This window comes from Sebastes fasciatus, chromosome 8 (genome assembly GCF_043250625.1).
Source record: "Sebastes fasciatus isolate fSebFas1 chromosome 8, fSebFas1.pri, whole genome shotgun sequence".
In the NCBI taxonomy this organism is placed as follows: domain Eukaryota; kingdom Metazoa; phylum Chordata; class Actinopteri; order Perciformes; family Sebastidae; genus Sebastes; species Sebastes fasciatus.
The window spans coordinates 21,307,583-21,325,578 of NC_133802.1; the positions used below are offsets into that span (position 1 = coordinate 21,307,583).

Sequence of the window (17,996 nt, forward strand, 5' to 3'; positions counted from 1 at the left end):
TGCAAACTTTATTTAAGTCACAGCTATCTCCCGAGTCTCCACCGGAGGGTGCTGTCGACTAACAAACTCACTAGCTGCTGTTGTACACAAACCATGAAACCATCAGAGTTGCAGTACGTGACAAACAAACAATTTCAAGATCTCATTCACTGAGTTTTTGAGGCACATATGACTTTATTGAGATGTACATATTTTTTGTCATTTCAGTCAATTCATCCCTTTTCCTTTTGCAGCACATATCTACTCGCTCCTTTCTTTCTGAAATCTACAAATAAACGTGATACCATCATGAGAGTGTGTTGAGCATTGATGAGTGTTCAGTGAGCTCCTCAAGGAAGGCAATAGACTGTATAGTTATCACCTGAGCAGGGTGCAATCCCGTCCACCAAACTATACAACCTACTACCTCACCCTGACAGAACCCAAATCAGACACACCACACCTTCACGTCCTGGTAGACCTAATTAACCTGCTCTAGCAACAAACAAAAAAACAATGCTCGACATAGTGCATTGTGTTGATTGCTGCTTGCAAGCGTACGTTTTGATTGGACGGCATGTCTGCCCATCTGGAGGTGACAGTCGGCGAGTGGCTGACCTGGCTGTCTCCTTGGGAAAGACAGTAGATTGTATAGTTATCTCAAAAAGAGGTTACACAACCCCACAACTATTCAATCTACTACCTCAGCCCCAAGGACAGCATCCATGTTGCTTCCGCTTCAAAGATCCACAAAGGTAACTCTCCTGCAATGGTACAAAGAAAAAGACACAGAGAGGGTTATCTTAATTAACGATTTATGACTATTTCTCTGTTAAATACATGCAAAATAGGGTAGGACTGTCATTTTTTAAGTGTATATTCACGTTTACATTTTCGACTGATGTGTTCAAATCCCAGCACAAAGGAGTGTAATCGCATCTTCAGTTTTATCTTTTTGTTTTTGTTCATGGAAATGGTTCAAAAATCACGACTTGTGGCTGAAAAACTGCGTCATAACAACAAGCCTTAAAACGGACAACATTTGGAGAAACGTCTATCACTTCTTAACAAAAGAAGATTTTGCATATTGGCACATCCTCACCGATCAACACAGCTTCTTTCTTTTTTTTCGATGCGGAGCTGAATGTCTTTTAAGAAATACGCTCCATTAAAATAAATCAAAGACAAATAATTTAACGGTAAGCAGACATCGGAAAGTGAGAGCATTATGTGTGAAAGCCCAACAAACAACTCACTGGCTTCTCTGGCATGTGATCGAAAAGAGAGAGCGAGAGAGAGAGAGAGAGAGAGAGAGAAAAAAAAAAGGAGCTGCTCGACTCTGTGCCAGGAATTCGTTTCCGTTTTTGCCAAAAACTGAGCTCATTCCAGCGGGCTATCCCTGTGTAGGCTGGCTGCTGCTTCTCAGACGGAGGTACACACACAGATGCCTGCAAATATGGCTTCCACCAGCTGCCTCTGATTGAATACAAGGCTGGGATTCTGCCCCCCAAAACACAACGAGGAAGCACAAAATGGCGTCTCGCACATCGGCCATTTTAGGTCTGCTTAAAAACACTATAAGGTCTACCTTTCGGGGTTTTGTCTGCCTCGCGAGGAAGAAAGGGCGGCTGTTCTATCGACAGTGATGGAGAATCAATTTTGTGCCAAGCGCTGAGTTCGAAGCCAACAGACCCAACGACACACTCGCTGTCACGGGGTACAAAGTAAGAGAGCAGCTCGGACAATACTTATCGAGACAGCTGGAAAGTTCACATACGGCATGTTTCTGGTACCGTTAACAGTTCGGCTTCTGGTTCGATCAAAACATTTGGCAAAGAACAAGCAGATTTGATTTCCTAAACTTTGATTAATTTCACTAAAGAAGGACTTGGCTCATCCTCGGGCAGCTAAACTCTTATGGGAGAAAGGTTGGGATGTGCCAGCAGGTTAACATGGCAGCCACTGAAGGGTTAATGAGTGCCAGACTAAATGCCAGACCTGGGCCTCAGATAGACAGAGAAGGGGTTAGGAGGTACACTTCTTGCATAAATTAGCATACAGCCACAACCCCTGAGACTGGGTCCAGACCAGCCCATAGTTAGCATGCAGTAGACCCTGCTAGTCTGATTACAGAAGACCAGACAGACAGAAGGGGGGGGGTGTTGGCATGATGCCCAACTCTGCCACCGTGCCAGTGACAGATCTACGAGCTCTGTTTGGTCGCCGAGAAAACGTCCCCCTGACTGGAGCTGTGTTTGGAAGGCAGACTAATAGTGATATGACACAGTGTACTGGGGGGGGGGGGAACGGGTCAAGTTAATGAAGATTTAACAGGACATCTGAGCATGGACTCGAATTAAAAAAAAAAAAAAGATTTAAATGCTTGTGGGAAATTCTGTGCGTCTGGGTTAATTGCGAAAATTGGTGTCCCATTCCCCGCACAACTCCCGACTGTTTTGGAAACACAGAGGCCAAACCCGGTTAGTCATGTGAGCTCTATTGGGCGCTGTCGTCTGTGATCGTGGACTTTGTCTATGGCACATGAAAGGGGCACGCACGGCTCGGCTGGGGCAAATCATTTTCTCTGTCAACAGCTCCGAAATAAATGAGCCTCCAGCCGGGAGGGTCTTGAAGAAAAGGCGAGCATAGGAAGAAACGTGGCCTCCTGAGTTAATCTCATTTGCCTATCGGACAGTATGTCACAGCAGAATTACAGCTAAATGGTAGTAAATTCTTATTAGCAGTATTTTGTGTAAGCCAAGAAACACAGACTTTGTCCTCACTTGCCCTCTGACAAAGCTGCTCTGCTGTGATCAACCAGGAAATGTTTTTCTGGAAACAATTTCCTGCTTTACTATGTTAATCTTTCTTTGGGTGACAGTTACATGTTTCCTTTGGGTTTTCCAACCAAAAAAACAGTTGAAGCACTGTGAATTTTATCTTTTTCTATAACAAACAGATGTACAGCAACAGCATCTATAAAGCCCACATCTGGCTCTGTTTCAGACATGCAACATCCAATATTTGTTTTAAATGATTTCATTTTATAATCCTGCCACAGCTATAAGATAGGAAAATTAAAAAGAACAAAATCACAATGGCTGCTACACTGAATTACCAGTGTTTATTTTAAAGGTTTTACAAACTTCTATCATCAACCATTCTGTGCTATCAAAACACACGAAAAGCCACCACAACAGCACCATCTTTGACAAATCAAAAGCCAAAATTAAGACAAAATTATCGTCGAAGCAATATGCAGTAGCTTCCTCCCCGACACTGTGAAAGGATGCGGGTTTCGCCAGATTCATTCCTCACCGAGTACAAACAGCGTAAACACACACAAATTAATCAGCGAATCCCCAAACACACACGGCGCGCTCAGTTGCCAACAAAACTCCTCAGAATGGGAGCAGATTTTTCGCAGGAAGCAGAGGCAGGGAAATACCTATTGGATTGCCTGGTCCCTTGGTCCGCGAGATGGGATGAATGCTTGGCAGACACAACGGAGGGGGCACCAGACGATTGGTAGAGGTTCTTGTGTGTTTCTCTCTCTCTCTCTCTCCCTCTCTCTCTCTCTCTCGCTCTCTCTGAGCTTTGTGCCAAGAATGGGCAGTGTCTGTGTGCCAGGCAGAATTTCAATGAGGGAGGAAGGAGGTGGTGATGGTGGGCAAAAGGAGGAGGAGGAGCTGTGGGGAGGGGGGGCTGGAGTTGGCAGAGGAAGTATGCCACACAATAAATGGCAGGACGAAGAATTCCCACAGTTAAAAAGATGCAAGCGGATGTCTTGTCTTACTGGTGTCCAGAGAAAAATAGTGTCCATGCGTACCTGGCAGATACGAGAAAGAGGGCTGATCCTCAATAGGGCGCTATGGGGATTTTATCGTACCTGCTTTTCCATCTTCCCCACTCCCCCTAAGGAATGCCTGATTCCTACATTAAAGGACATAAAGACGGGAGCCTCTTCCGTGCCCGCTTGGCATGGTGCCCGCTCTATATATCCTCATTAACCAAGCGCAAACAACACAAGGCTCACGCTCACGTGTATGCATGTACACAGAAATACGCTGCCATATGCATATACACGCTGGTAGACACAGCACACAGTTGCTTGACCTGTGTACATGAAAGAAGCTCATCCTTATCTGATCCTGGATCGCTAAATGTTAATTAAATGAAAATGCTTCCAGTCCTATGCCATCAACTGGGCTCTGTTTTGCGAGATAGAGGGCTGCACACTCACAACTGTTAGGCTCACAGGCATAAGAGCTAGGTAAACATGTCAGGCATGTGTTTGATGAAAAGATAGTATGACCCAGATAAGGCAGGCAGTATAAGGGAGCCATTGTGTTGACTATCACAGTGTCCAACAACCATTTCAAGCATAGATACACACGCAGAAGTGGAGCTAAGTTGACTGATCAGTGTTTAAAAAGGTGGCGCACTCATTTCACTTTTCTCCTACTTTCAGATTCTCAGGTTAGTTTGTCACAACATTAGAAGTGCATTTTAATATTGGTTTCTTCAATAGAAAGAGTTATTAGCTGATAAATGAAAAATAGGACACTTTCTGAGTTACCGGTGTATTAAAGTATACCCTCCAATTACCCAGATGTGCCCGGATGTCTTTCTTAAACATCTGAACGAAGAAAATGTACATCAAACGTTTCTTTCCTCCTCTTCATATTCTCTCTCTCGATCCCCTCTCCTCTTTTTCCACTTGTCTATGCTCTTGCTAATGTCCTGATGAGATGTGCAGTTACCATGGTTTCAAATGTTTCTGATAGCTCTGCTGCCTGGCCTGGCATGTTGCTACACGCCCACATGTTATAGCATAATGCCACACAGAGCAGGCCACACACACACACACACACACACACACACACACAAACACGCATGCATGCATACATGCATATTTGTGCGCATGTATACAAAGAGAGTATATGCGTGCAAAGTGGTTGTCTGTCAGGACGAAAGCAGCTGCAGCTTCCTGCACGAGAAGAGAAACTTCCTGTTGCCTCGCTGCAAAAACCGTGGCTGGTCAGCCAAGATTATCAACCAATCAGCTATGTTGAGGCTGAATGCAGGAAGTTAGCCTGACTGCCTCTAGGAGGAAAAACTCAGAAACATTATGAGGCAACACGCTAAGTTCATCTGAGGATAAGAGAGGGGCGGGGACAGAGCTCTCCCACTCCTACCTCTCTCTTTCTGTCTCTGTAACCCTTGTTCTCTCTCTGCTTCTACAGCTTCTTCTTTCCTAGCATTTTCCTCTTGTCACTGTCACATGTCGACATACAGTACATAAAGAGAGGTTCTTTTTTTTGTAAATTCAGTTGCTGCTTAATGCCAAAGCTGATCGTTTTTATAAACGACAGAGGCTGACGCAGGGGAATTAGGAGTAGTATACCCACGAATTGTGAAGGGCATGTTGAAAGGGTCTGCTCATATTCACCGTTTCATAAACACGTGGCATGAAGGCGCCATCTTAACCTCAACCTGTATTTAGATCAAGATACATTACTAACAATAAGCAGTCCAAATTGTAAAAACAATAAGCAGATAATTCAATCTGTGTTACATTTCCCCTTCTGAAAGTAGGTTGATCAAATCGGTTGTTGATTAATTTACATATCCTGTTTCTAACTCGGAGAGTGCAACATTGATATTATGCTTTTGTTTCATGGCAGTCTGGCCTCTAATCAAAGTACGCAGTGTAATTTGAATAATATGCTGAGTAAGACACACATCAATCACACTAATGCTACTGTTTACGTTCTTTTTCAACAGGCAAATAAATCAACAGCTTTACTGATACACAATGCGAACCAACTACCAACATTAAAACACTTCTTTACCGCGTCGTCTGTTTGTTTGACCTAACTCGGTTTCATTTCTGCCTCGGTTTCCTCTGAAGTACAAAGTCTCATATACAGTAGCTTTATGACGCAGTGTGTCGAGGCAAAGGGTACAGTTGCCACCTTTTAACAAACTGTCACACCTCTAGACCTCAGAGATAAAAGTCGCGCACAAACATGGTATGTTCCTGTGAAACAACCGCCACATATCTGAATTCTAACAGTGGCAGAAAGTGCAAACAGCGCGTGAAGGGGGAAACAAAGTCAATACTGCCCTGGTACTAGTTATCATAACGGCTCTGGGTGATAAGAGGCCTGCCAAGTGCCTCACTTGCCCTGTGGGTGCAGCTAAACTTGTACTGACCTGAGCACAACAACGGCTCTCTGGCTCGGTCGACCCTTCTGAGGTCAGAAAGTAACCGAAGAGGCCTGTCCTTCCTCCTGCCAGTCTACAAAGAGACACCTGTTCGGTACGGAAAGCCACAGAAAGACTGTTTACCACCCTGTCAGAGCCTGCTGTCCTGGAGCAGAGAGGAGAGAGAGAGGAAGAGGGGGACAGGGACAGGGAGGAAAAAAAGGAGATAATGGAAGCAGGAGAAAGAGGATGGTCAGCAGGGAGTCGAGGAGTCCCCCTGAGCTCTAGAAAAGTTTCTCCTGCTATGTCCATTGAGCCAAAATGGCGGCGAGCGGAGTGCAGCGTGGCAACTGACGACGATAGACACATTTTACAGGAGGAAGACCAAGACGAAGGACAGAGAAGAGGGGCAAGAGGAACTGCAGGAGAAAGATTATAGGGCTGTGAAAGAGATGGGAAGAGGTGTCGCAGGATAAAAAAGAAAAATACCTGGAGCCTGTACGTGAGCGGCGGGCTGGGCCGGAGGACTGGAGGAGAAGAGGGCCGTGATGGCGGGAAGAAGGGAAAAGAGAGGAGTAGAGCACACCCTCTGAGAGCTACACCCCCTTCCCACAATCCCCTCCTACTGGCGTGAGTGCGTCTGTCCGTACACAGGGTGACAGAGGGACGTCTGCTCTCACACAGCCCTATAACACATACACAGAAATCGCACACACAAGCCACAGTATCAAACACACTGAGCACAACAAAAAAATAGACTCACAATAGACTCACGTTACTTGCAGTTGCGTGTGACCGAAAAACCGGAGGCAAACACACAGACGGAGGACACTTTAAAACACAAACACACACATAATCAATTCGCCAGCCTTTGGATCGCCCTCTGCTCTGCCCTGTGCTGTGTTTGCCTCGGTCCGCCTGCCCACTTTGGCACTGCTGCCAAGAGGGAAGGGGAGAAAAAGGAGGGGAGGATGAGGGGGGTGTAGAGACAGAAAGAGGAAGGGAGGGACATGCTGTAGCGAGAGAGAGAGAGAGAGAGAGAGAGAGAGAGAGAGCGAGAGAGGAGGAGTCAGAGAAAAAGAGTTAAGAAAGAGAGTGAGACACAGACAGACAATAAAAAAAAGAAAGAGAAGAAACTGTCGCGCGATGACACAAAACAGCGGGACAGCAGCTGGGAGTACTCCGAGAATTTGTATGTTAATCATCTAAAACACACCTCTCACCTTCGTACTGTACTTATTCTATCCTGCAGCAACAGACAGACGGCGAGAGAGACAAGCACTTCTGCCATACTGTTCCATCTCACCGTATTTCTACAATGAATACCGGGTTGCGATTCGAACTCTAAACCGATTTGTTGTCAAGTTCTCTCGCCTCAAAGAGGAGTATTTTTCGACATCTTTATTCTGCCCGCTTTTCCTCGCGTCCCCCCACCATCCTTGCGCAAATTCGTCCTCTCCTTCCATCGGGGATAATATCTGCCCTCCTCGGTGGGAGGGATTTGAGAGAGTTCAGCTAAATGAATCAATGAGCGAGGACGGTGGATAATTCAGAGAATGTCACTTTTTTTTTTTCTCTCCAGCCGTTGGCATCTTTCCCAGGTCTCCCTTCGCTTTCTCACACCAGCAAGACAGTTGAACACCAGTGCGGATCTTGGATCAGCGAGCTGTCGCCTCTAGATGACCCCAATCATTGGGAGAGAAAACATAAATCCATCTGTTCATAAATGGCCGACCTTCTCTATAGCATGCTTTTAAACCAATCGCCGGCGTTTGAGCGGGTATCCCGAGCCGAGCCAACCAATCGGAGCTCGCTCCTGAGCTGACGTCATTTTTGAAAATGCAGAGTGCAATTCTAAAAAAAAAACACGAGCACTTTTTAAACTACAAACAAACACTCTCTTCTTTTTAAAACTCACTCGAAGACAAAAAAAAAGCAAAGCTTTTGTACTCGAAACAGTTAATTCCGTCGTTGCAGCTGCTGTAATACCTGAGTTATTTAGTCCTCAAACTGACCAAACATTTTTTTGGAGGGCTCTCCCAGTCCTCAAACACTCACCACGGAGACAAAACAGACCACAATAGTCCAGCTTCTCTGCTTAAACTCCACATGAGTCTTTTCTCGAAGATAGGACAATGGACACACGCATGCACACATTCATACTGTACACAGGCGTACACACACACATGTGGTGCGAACAATCCGGTTCTTCCATGGAGGCTCAGATTCAGCCAGCAGGTTGGACAGCCCCTCAACCTGACGTCACGTCTCCTTTGTTGTTTATGCATTTATTTCTCTCCTCAGCTGAACTCTCTGAACCCAAAGTCCCGTCCCCCCCCCTCCCTCCTTCTCCTCCCCTCCCGTCCTGTCCTCCAGCCCTACACTTACCCCCCTGCCAATGGTACAGTATGGCTTTAACAAGGCATAAGAAGAAGAAAAGAGAGAGAGACAGACAGACATAGAGAGGAGAGAGACAGGGAAACGGAGAGAAAAGGAGCTCAGATGTCTCTCACTTTTTCTTTTTCCTCCTTTTCTTCTTCGATCGCTCCCCGCGTCTCTTCCTGCTTGGCTTGTAAAAGTTTCAGCTGCATGGCGGGCCGGCCTCTTTTGGCAAGCGTCCAGCTCTTGACTCTCCTGTCCCCTTGCAAGAGAGAGAAGGAGGGGAGGACAAATATAGTCACACACAGCTAGTACAGCTGTACTGTACAGTTGCAGCAGCAGCAGCAGATGTACTCTGAATGCACAGCCACCATTTTTTATTTCATACAGGAAGAGAGATGTTTGTGACATTCCTTCAGCATTTATATAATAAAAGCAACAGTGAAGCACTACACTGTAGATCTCATGTAAAATACATCAAGCAGAGTTTCCAACGGCCGTGCCACAGTCGTGATGTTAGTCTGCCTTTAACTGAGAATGACAGCTGAGTCTGATAACAGTGTGTGTGTCGGTGCTCACACCCAGTTCACACAGGGACACTCTCACTTTGTTATCTCCCCTGGTATCAGTAGCACAAGCTGCTCAGTTGCTTGTGTGTACAGACAGATTTACGCGAGAACATTTGAAACCCAAAATGTTTACATTATTTTGGAAGATAAAGCTAAGTGGACCCTCTGTTTCAACAGGCGCGCACACACACACACACACGAACATTGTTACTGATTTACTCACCTCAACTTGGTGCACAGCCGTTTTAATACTGTAAAGTTGAAGTAGTTAATCATAAAAAGCAGCCTAATCATTTAATCATTATTTTTCTCTAAACTAAACTGTATTTTTAATTGACTTATAATGCTCTCTTAATTAGACTGATTACGGGACTAATTAAAGCACTAACTTCTGAGTAAATCAATAATTAATTAGGTTTTATTTCACAGTTTCTCATTCTAATAATAATGTGCACAATGTTTCTATTGTTCTTCCAAAATGTACAACTTTTTTTTTCTTATCGTGTTTCCTTAAGATATTCTGACATACAGTAGTTGTTAGGCTATAGGCACCTAATATGCCTACATTTTAGCTCATCACCTAAAATACTGTAAAGGCATATGCATATGTATTTTCAGTGGTTCAATAACTACCGAAATCGGATTTATAATATCCAATAATGAAAATATAAGGCCCAGCCATAGATGTATATGTGCATTAAGATATTGATTAAAATAGTTAAAAAAGTGCACCTTAATAATAGTAATTATTTCTGGGGGAAATAAAGATTGGCACAGATGATCTTGTCTCGCCTGCAGTGAGGGTTTGTTTAGGTACAGTATTGTGTGAAGCATTTAATAAAGAAGAAATTATAATGAAAAAGGTGCTCTTATCTCTGTAGTAGCTGAAGTTATGTAAATACAGTAGATCATGAAGTGGGAGGTCACTGTGTGGGAGGACCAATGTTATTTGTTTTCTAGTGTGTCTCAGAACAAGAATAGCCTACTGATGATCATTTTTGATTAATGAATGCCAAAATGATCCAAAGGCTGGCAAATAAATGTCCCCTGAGGCAAATTTGTGGTTTGTGATATTTGACTATAACCTATATATCAAATGGACTTTAGTTAATTAAAGAGATACAGCTTGTTCATTAAATGATGTTATAGTCCTGAAACAGAATAATCAGACCCACAAAATATATTCTCATAAGGATGCATTCTAGTAGCTAGCTACCAGCTAACAGCTATTGGCTAACACCTACTAGCTGAAAGCTACCAGCTAAAAGCTACCAGCTAACAGCTATTGGCTAAAACCTACTAGCTAAAAGTTACCAGCTAACAGCTACCGGCTAGCAGCTACAAGCTACTGGCTAACAGTTAACAGCTACAAGCTACTGGCTAACAGTTAACAGCTACAAGCTACTGGCTAACAGTTAACAGCTACAAGCTACTGGCTAACAGTTAACAGCTACAAGCTACTGGCTAACAGTTAACAGTTACCAGCTAACAGCTATCAGCTAACAGCTACCGGCTAGCAGCTACAAGCTACTGGCTAACAGTTAACAGTTAACAGTTACCAGCTAACAGCTACCGGCTAACAGCTACAAGCTACCGGCTAACAGTTAACGGCTAACAGCTAACAGTTACCAGCTAACACCTACTAGCTAAAAGTTACCAGCTAAAAGCTACCAGCTAACAGCTATTGGCTAACAGCTACAAGCTACCGGCTAACAGTTAACGGCTAACAGCTACCAGCTAACACCTACTAGCTAAAAGTTACCAGCTTAAAGCTACTAGCTAACAGCTATTGGCTAACAGCTACAAGCTACCGACTAACAGCTACCGGCTAAAAGCTATCGACTAACATCTATAAGCTACCAGCTAACAGCTACCGGCTTAAAGGCTACCAGCTAACAGCTATCGGCTAACAGTTAACGGCTAACAATTAACAGCTACCACCTACTAGCTAAAAGTTACCAGCTGAAAGCTACTGACGTTAGCTTGCCCGATTTGAAGAATTTACTCATCAACTCTAAAATCAAAACTTTAAACAAACCAAGCAAAATAAACTTTTACATTTCCCACATTAGAGCTGAACTGCTACTCACCTGCTTTGCTCTCAGCGTGGAGGAATATCTACCTGATATACTTATATAGCGTTATATACAGTATCCTATTATTTGGATATGTGATATATCCAAATCGCATACTTTTTCTTTTTACTTCTAGTACGTACTGCAGCTGTACTAAAAAGTACATACTGTCGCATGCAGTTTGCAAACAACTGGGACACTACTTCCTCATTGCACCTTGAACTTCGACCCTCTTGCTCATGTATCCCCTGCACAGAGGATTGTGGGTTAGAATAGCCAGAAAAGCATGCTGCCTTGCATACTGCAAAATGCGACCGGATGTAGTAGGACATCCTGGTATTTTTGGCATACTGCATTTGACATATTGGGACATACTAAATCTTTTACTGGCATACTAAATAGTGTGTTAGTATGGGTACTGGAACGCACAGTACGTACTAAAGGCGCAATGTTATGCATACTGCATGCAACACTACGCAGCTGCAGTATGTACTACAAGTAAAAAGAAAAAGTATGCGATTTTGAATGCATCCCTGGTCTCAGTTGCTGTTAACAGGTGGATTGATGCAGTCTTTGCTCTGCTCTGATTGGCTCATGGACAGAAGACAGTAGCCAATAGTAATTGAGTGTGAAATCAAACGTGGCACTAGAGCAGCTGGGCCAACCTGGAAATGGATATTTGTAGCATGATTTAAAGCTTGGCAGGTATTAAACTGAGCACAATAAATGTGTCAACAGTGATATATTATTTTTTTTTATTTTATTTTTTTTGGCTTGATACATAAATGCAACGCCTTTTTCCACAAACAGAGGTTAGTAATAGTCAAATTAAAGTCTTAAAGTAAACATCTTAAGAATGTATCAGAACATCTGCTTATTAAAAAAATCCATGATAGATTATTCCACTGTTACTGGCTCTGGTTAAACTACCATTTTGAGCAGATTTCACTCTAGAAAGATAAAGCGCCCCATCTAATGGCAAACTTGTGTAAATGCATTTTTTTGAGCTGCAAAGAGGAATGCTTGAAGAATAATCCCACTTTCTTTTTTTTTGCACATGCATGTATTCCTCCTTATTTACTCTCACGTGTCTCAATGTCTCTAATATAAGATGTAAACTGTCTCAGCTCTGATTAATGGAACTATTTCACACTAACAAGGATAATTTACCGATAGGTGTGTAGCATTATTTGCCATTATTTCAAGATAGGCTAAATGAGGAAAAAGAAAGAAAAAAAAAGAATACCGGTAGTTCAATTGTATTTATTTTATTTTTTTTATTTTATTTTATTTTATTTTACTTTACTTTACTTTACTTTACTTTACTTTACTTTACTTTACTTTATTTTATTTTATTTTATTTTATTTTATTTTATTTTAAACATTACCCATTAAACAGAGATGATACAAGAAGAAAACAGTTTACCATGCAGAAGGTAGCCTGAATAAGACATAGGAGACATGCCAAGTAAAGATTAAGTGGAAAAAAGAAAGATAGAAGAAACATACAATACAAAACATACACTGCAAACAAGTGCAACTATATGTGTGAGTGAGTTTTTAGGGCTTCGGACTCATCATGATTCTGTTGTATTAGATCAATGTTATACTAAATGATTAAATTGTCAAATATCAATATATAGTCGGGCAAAGGTGATGACAACAACACAGAACAGAAGTGGGAAAGAAAAGGATGTATTAAAAGGGAGGGAGCAGTGCGATGACCATTAAATGTCTTCTTCTTTGTTTCCATTATGAAGAGCAGCCGAACCACTCTGGAGACTGAAATTAATAATCCTGAAGAGTCTGCCCTCCAGCCAGTCTGAGTGAGTGAGTGAGACAGAGGTGGAAAGTATTGAAGGATAAGAGAGATAGATTGAGCCTTACTTCCCATGTACTTATTTGAACAGCACAATAATAAATAAGGAATTAAAATGAATGCCAATGCCAAGATGCATTGTTGTCTGACAGGTTTCGAATTTTAAAATCCCTTTTTTTCTTCTCCTTCACTATTTCTATAAACTGGGAAAGAAAATAACCTGTTCTCCACCGATGCCGCAAACCTCACTGGGGAAGGGAGAAAACTGTGTAGGCAGGTTGAGATATAGACATGTTTGTACATGCATGTATGTCAAAAAGAAACCAAAGAAATCCAACTGATGTTAATCAGTCTGTCATCTACAGTATATTTCACTCGAAGACACCGTCATCATTATCAGCGAATGTATACAGTATACAGTATATTAAAGTTTTGGCTAGGTCACTGGTTCCCAACCTGGGGGGGTCGTAAGACCTTCTTGATTTTAAGGGGTGTAAAACAACTTATAAAAGAGATATACAGTTGGCCTATATCTTGGCATTTCCTTCATTTCTGTGAAGAAAACTAAATGAAATTGTTATTTTTAAAGTCTGGATTATTATTTAAGATGTAAACAGGATAAAGGCACGGTGAAGACAAGTTATATTCACTAAGCCTTCCCTCTCTATTTAACAGCCTCGTCTTGCATTAGAAAAGTATGCAGTTAAAACAACCAAAGAACTAATGAAGAAAACACTGAATTTGTGTCCAAAAAATTATGATTGTTTAAAAAAAAATTAAAAAAATAACAAAGACAGAGAATTGTATTAAGCGTTTCTAAAATTAACAGGAAAACTCATCTTTGATGAAATATTCACAGAAAATAATCTGCTCAAAATTCATCCTAATCACTTGTTTTATACAAATTTAAATCATTATTGCATTCAATATTTGTATTGTACAATTTGTCAGTTGTTCTTTTATGTTATTGTTATGCATTAAATATATAATATGAAATATCCATAAAATATGTTACTTAGTCAGGGGTCGTCAGTTTGCTCAATTATAGAAAAGGGGTCCCTTAAGGAAAAGGTTTGGGAACCACTGCACTAGGTCATTCATCTTAATCCAACCAAAAGATGAAATGGCCCTTTATGTTCGGAGCATCTCTTATAAACTCACAGCAGTGAACCAAAACAAAACACTTACAAAAAAGCTTGCTTAAGTTGTAAATGTCATCTACTTTTTTATCAATCAGTACTTTGTCAGCGAGGCCTAACTAGTCCCCTGAAATACCCATGACTATGGTAATACTGCCCTCCAGTGGCCAAATGCAGGGACATCATCAGTCCAAATAGGACATGTAAGGGGCGAAAAGGGTATTTTTAAGTAGGTGCAGATAGAGCAAGCAAGTCTTAATAATAATGGGGTGATAATGTTGAGAGTTCTGCATCAAACCTCACTGACGAGGACTGATCCGACTCCAACTGTTAATAGGTGTAACTCCTGCAGGATTCCTGCTCGGATGTCAGCCTTTAATCCGTACCATTAAAAAGGAGCTTAATGTCAGCAGTCGAGGGGCATGTTGAGAATAAGTGTGTTTAAGTCTCTTTGTCAGTCTCGTGACATTTCGTCCAGAGGCTATTACGTCACCTCTTTACAATAGAATCACTGTTACGTGCCGGCTGCATAAGCAGGGCCTTTTCCTCTAATTACTCTCACCTTGTCAGTATGGGAGAATAATACTGTAGGTGGTGTAAATCATTAACCAGGGCTGACCCAAGCCTATTTGGATATAACATAATGTGACATTATAAGAGGAGACTTACAACAGACGTTTCTTCTTGTGTGAACAATGTGAATGTATAATTAGTATTTTAATAAATACTTGAGTTATGAAAATTATGGTCCGACGGTGATGAAGTGTGTCAAAGTGTGAACAAAGTTTGTTGAAGATGTTCGGTCAGCCTCCTGCTGTCACCATATGATGTCTCCCTCTACAAAGAAAGCTTTTATATAATGTATATTAGTAAATAACATACAATTTTGAAAAATGTAAGAAAAATTTCAGCTGTGTAGGGTTCATGGACTGATATTGGTCTTATGAAGAGAGAAAGCATGAATGTCTTAATTAATTTACCTGGGCATGCGGATTTAAATCAAATCTTTGACTGCAATATAAATAGCTTTTTGGGATTTGTCATTTTACAGGGAATTATTTCCATAGGCAAGATGTGCTGCATATAGTAACTGGATTAAACACATTAATCTGGGAAAATGCAAAATATGAGCACAAAATTTAAATAATCCAGAATTTTAGATAGATTTTGAATAAAGCAAGACTGAGATCCTTATCGTATCAGGTGATAATGTGTTTGAGTGGTGCACATCATTTCCAAACATATTTTCAGTTAAATTAGCACAAAACTGTTGACACAGAGTTTCTGCGACATAAGATTTGCATATTTTTCATTGAATATAGTTCACAGTTGGTTATAGGTGCTTGATTCACTTGTCTCAATGGTTCTCTTCTTTGGCTTGTGACCCTTTAAAAAAAGTTGTACTATTAAGATAAGAAAGTCATGACTTTACAAGAAAAAAGTCGTAATATTACGAGAAAAGAAGTCTTAATATTAAGATAAGAAAGTCATAACTTTACGAGAAAAAAGTCATACTATTAAGATAAGAAAGTCATGACTTTACAAGAAAAAAGTCGTAATATTACGAGAAAAGAAGTCTTAATATTAAGATAAGAAAGTCATAACTTTACAAGAAAAAAGTCGTAATATTAAGATAGGAAGGTCATAACTTTACGAGAAAAAAAGTAATAATATTATGATAATAAATTCGTAACTTTACCAGAAAAAGTCTTGATATCAAGAGAATAAAGTCATAACTTTACGAAAAAAAAGTTGTAATATTAAGATAATAAAGTCATAACTTTACGAGAAAAAAGTCGTAATATTAAGAGAATAAAGTCATAACTTTACGAGAAAAAGTCGTGATATCAAGAGAATAAAGTCATAACTTTACGAAAAAATAGTTTTAATATTAAGATAATAAAGTCATAACTTTACCAGAAAAAAGTCATGATATTACGAGAATAAAGTCATAATATTACCAGAAAAAAAGTCTTAATATTACGAGAATAGAGTCATAACTTTACGAGGGCAAACAAAATAAAACGTAAAATTATTACTTTTTATTTACTATTTATTCTCATAATATTACGACTTTTTTCTTGTACACTAATAACTTTATTCTCATAATATAACGACTTTTTTCTCGTAAACCTATGACTTTATTCTCGAAATATTATATATTAATACTCTGTCGTACATTAGACCTACAACAATGATAAATAATAATGATTAATAATAATAATAAACTGGAGAGGAGCTAAAGAGGTTGCAGACCCCTGATCCTGATCTATCCTATATTTTGTGTGACAGAGAACAATAAAATCCCCCTGTTCCCTCCTCTCTCTCTCTCCCTCTCCTCCAGCAGGAGTGTCTGGTGTCATGTTGGAGGAGGAGGAGTTTGTTGGTTGGGACACCCAAATATTAAGAGAATAAAGTCATAATATTACGAGAAAAAGTCGTTATGTTACGAGAATATAGTCATAATATTACAAGAAAAAAAATCTTAATATTACGAGAATAAAGTCATAACTTTACAAGAAAAAAGTCGCAATATTAAGAGAATAAAGTCATAATATTACGAGAAAAAAGTCATGATATCAAGAGAATAAAGTCATAACTTTACGAGAAAAAATTTCGTAATATTACGAGAATAGTCATAACTTTACGAGAAAAAACAAAATAAAACGTAAAATTATTACTTTATAATATTATGACTTCATTCCTCATAATATTACGACTTTTTTCTTGTAAACTAATAACATTATCCTCATAATATTACGAAAATAAATCCACAGGGAGCCACTGGAGAAGGGCTAAAGAGCCGCAGGTTGCAGACCCCTGATCCACCCTATATTTAGTGTGAAAAAGAACAATAAAATCTCCATGATGTTCCACCTGTTCCCTTCTCCCTCTCCTCCAGCAGGAGTGTCTGGTGTCATGTTGGAGGAGGAGGAGTTTGTTGGTTGGGACACCCAAAAAACTTTTTGTTGCGTGTTCGCATGTTTTCGTCGCCACGCCTCTGTGTGCGTTTTCCTCCGGCGCGTTGATTTCATACTAAAAAGACAAAGAAAGTCGTAATATTAAGAGAATAAAGTCATAACTTTACGAGAAAAAAAGTTGGATTATTAAGATAATAAGGTCATAACTTTACAAGAAAAAAGTCGTAATATTACGAGAATAAAGTCATAATATTACGAGAAAAAAAGTCGTAATATTACGAGAAAAAAAGTTGTACTATTAAGATAAGAAAGTCATGACTTTACAAGAAAAAAGTCGTAATATTACGAGAATAAAGTCATAATATTAAGATAAGAAAGTCATAACTTTACGAGAAAAAAGTCGTACTATTAAGATAAGAAAGTCATGACTTTACCAGAAAAAGTCTTGATATCAAGAGAATAAAGTCATAACTTTACGAAAAAAAAGTTGTAATATTAAGATAATAAAGTCATAACTTTACGAGAAAAAGTCTTGATATCAAGAGAATAAAGTCATAACTTTACGAAAAAAAAGTTGTAATATTAAGATAATAAAGTCATAACTTTACGAGAAAAAAGTCGTAATATTAAGAGAATAAAGTCATAACTTTACGAGAAAAAGTCGTGATATCAAGAGAATAAAGTCATAACTTTACGAAAAAATAGTTTTAATATTAAGATAATAAAGTCATAACTTTACCAGAAAAAAGTCATGATATTACGAGAATAAAGTCATAATATTACCAGAAAAAAAGTCTTAATATTACGAGAATAGAGTCATAACTTTACGAAAAAAAAGTTGTAATATTAAGATAATAAAGTCATAACTTTACGAGAAAAAAGTCGTAATATTAAGAGAATAAAGT

At 39.9% G+C, this 17,996-nt stretch overlaps 1 long non-coding RNA gene across 6 annotated transcripts; it reads right to left on the reverse strand.

Annotated features, from left to right (window-relative positions):
• Nucleotides 1–150: 150 nt before the first annotated feature.
• On the reverse strand, nt 151–8,966 carry LOC141772822 (uncharacterized). 6 transcript variants are annotated; one of them, XR_012594964.1, is made up of 4 exons: nt 8,703–8,966; nt 6,679–6,875; nt 6,199–6,355; nt 151–743 (listed from the first exon to the last, which is right to left on the reverse strand). It is a non-coding gene; the product is annotated as an uncharacterized LOC141772822 (long non-coding RNA). The 6 variants fall into 6 exon arrangements; XR_012594963.1 differs by lacking the exon at nt 8,703–8,966 and adding an exon at nt 8,248–8,506; XR_012594965.1 differs by lacking the exon at nt 8,703–8,966 and adding an exon at nt 7,413–8,185.
• Nucleotides 8,967–17,996: the final 9,030 nt, after the last annotated feature.